This window comes from Thermobia domestica, unplaced genomic scaffold (genome assembly GCF_964235325.1).
Source record: "Thermobia domestica unplaced genomic scaffold, izTheDome1.hap1.1 HAP1_SCAFFOLD_1247, whole genome shotgun sequence".
NCBI lineage: Eukaryota > Metazoa > Arthropoda > Insecta > Zygentoma > Lepismatidae > Thermobia > Thermobia domestica.
Genome location: NW_027656957.1, coordinates 3,513 through 6,206, shown reverse-complemented (window position 1 = coordinate 6,206; position 2,694 = coordinate 3,513). Strand labels below are relative to the sequence as shown.

General features: G+C 39.0%; 1 non-coding gene across 1 annotated transcript; it reads left to right on the top strand.

The window, feature by feature from the left end:
- The first annotated feature begins 486 nt into the window (after positions 1–486).
- LOC145677692 (5S ribosomal RNA) lies at positions 487–605 on the top strand. The gene has a single exon (XR_014129935.1). It is a non-coding gene; the product is annotated as a 5S ribosomal RNA (ribosomal RNA).
- Positions 606–2,694: the final 2,089 nt, after the last annotated feature.

Below are 2,694 nucleotides of genomic sequence, written 5' to 3'. Positions count from 1 at the left end.
TATTTGCATCCCTGCAGTAAATAATTCTTATCGATAATAGTTAAAATGTATATTACATTTTAGTGCTTCACGACTGAATGATCATCTGCCTTACGTTATCTCGCAGCTGAAGAGGATGCTACACTGAAAACTACCTTGCGTTATAAAGGGTAAGTGAAACATATCTTAAAAATATCTTTCATACATTTCATTGTGTACATTAAAGAATGTAAGTTTGCCTTTTTCCTGTAATCAATACTTAATAAAGGATTTATTTTTATTTATTTATATACAATTTCATACGTGGTTCGTGATAGTAAACTCGATAGGACATAGTGGCACTATGAACATCCGAATCACTCATCATTCGAACATTCAAATATTTATTCGAATATTAGTATATTCCAAGTAATGTTAACGACGTTAATATGCTTGCCTTTATAGTTAATAATGTCAATTCTTACTTAAAACATACTTCCTTAACAGGACATTGAAGAAAAGGTAGTTGCCAACGGCCATACCATGCTGAATATACCGGTTCTCGTCCGATCACCGAAGTCAAGCAGCATCGGGCCTGGTCAGTACTTGGATGGGTGACCGCCTGGGAACACCAGGTGCTGTTGGCATCTCTTTTTCAAATTTCATTATCCTTCAAGTACGAAAATACTAGAAACATTAATTTTATAGTACTTTCAAGAGATAATTTATCAACATTATTTCATAGCGATTAATCGATATTCTAAGCGTTATACCCACTATTTCTTACACTAACAGCCTGTTTATTTGCACGGCACATTAAAATAACCTGATTTCCGATCCGTGTGCACCTACTACTATACTTAACACGGAATGTATTACCACTTTTTAAAAGTAAATTATTATGACTAAGTGTAGATCTCCGGCGAGTAAATGCCTTTCGTATACAAGCACGACACATCTCCGCTATGTGCTTTACTTTTTTACTAACAGCATATAGAAATTGGATTTCAAGGTGTTTCTACATAACAGAATGAAGCAAATTTCGTGATTTAACTCTTTCGAATAATGTGTTGGTCCTGACAAGGACCGTTTGAAATGAAAAATCTTGAAGAAGATTTTTACTTAGAGCTTGTGTACTTGGTAACAGCCTTCGTACCCTCACTTACAGCGTGCTTGGCAAGTTCACCAGGCAAAAGAAGGCGCACAGCTGTTTGGATTTCCCGGCTGGTGATAGTTGACCGCTTATTGTAATGGGCCAAACGAGAAGCTTCAGCAGCAATACGCTCGAAGATGTCATTAACAAAGCTGTTCATGATACTCATAGCTTTGCTAGATATGCCAGTGTCAGGATGCACTTGCTTCAAAACTTTGTAGATGTAAATGGCATAGCTCTCCTTCCTCCTCCTCTTCTTCTTCTTATCTCCCTTGGAGATATTCTTTTGGGCTTTACCAGCCTTCTTTGCAGCCTTTCCGCTAGTTTTTGGTGGCATGATGACTCACTCGTTCAGCAAAATTAGATGTGTCCGCCGATTTATCGACTTCATTTAAATTACAGTACGTGTTTCAATTCGCGCCAACTGCCTTGCTTTTCATTTGATGCACTCGGGTGCACGCTTGAAGTAGTAACAAAACTGACTTGATTCATGGGAGGCCGCAATTTTTCCTCTCATCTTATTACGAAAGAATATTGAACAATGTCTGGTCGCGGCAAAGGTGGAAAAGTCAAGGGAAAGAGCAAGTCCCGCTCCAGCAGGGCTGGCCTTCAATTCCCAGTAGGCAGAATCCATCGTCTTTTGCGAAAGGGTAACTATGCCGAACGAGTTGGTGCTGGCGCTCCCGTGTATTTGGCTGCAGTCATGGAATACCTGGCAGCTGAAGTTCTTGAGTTGGCAGGCAACGCTGCTCGTGACAACAAGAAGACTAGGATTATTCCACGTCATCTGCAGTTAGCTATCCGTAACGACGAGGAATTAAACAAGTTGTTGTCTGGAGTTACAATCGCTCAGGGTGGTGTTTTGCCCAACATTCAAGCTGTACTTCTGCCCAAGAAAACTGAGAAGAAGGCATAAATGTAAGACCTATATCTCATACAAATCGGCCCTTATGAGGGCCACAAACCCCTTTATAGAGGAGATTTACGATTGAAATGAATTGTTTTCGATATACAGACTCATCAAAAGTGTCTGAGATAGTTGCTTAGTGTCATTCGAAATTCTCGCTGCTATTCGATTAATTAGTATGTGTAGTCGTCGATCGTAATTGAAGCCCATAGGAAGTCACACTATCTTTAGAATACTCCAAACAGCGATGTGCTTAGTTCCCACTACATTATTAATTATAAGATCATTACCTTTTGTATTGTCGCTAGCTACATTTTTTTGATATTTGCGTACATCGGGCTCATATTACCCAGAGGACAGGACAGTCGAGCCCAGATTCTCAGCAATGGAAGAAAACCTCATACCACATATTCTCATGTACTTCATGCTAGACAAAGGAATTTCCAACATTCTTAAAGCACTCATGTTTCTCTCTTGCGTTGGCTTGGCTGAAATTACTCTGTTCAATATGTTCTCGACATTTATTATTGTTCATTACTATGCCCCAATGACATCATGAACAGAGCGGATCAAAAAACTTTCCTAAATTTCTTTTGCAACATAGTAATGACATTAAATGCACACTTAAGTACGATTTATTCTTTGCAAGGTCGATATTCATATTTGTGTGATATGT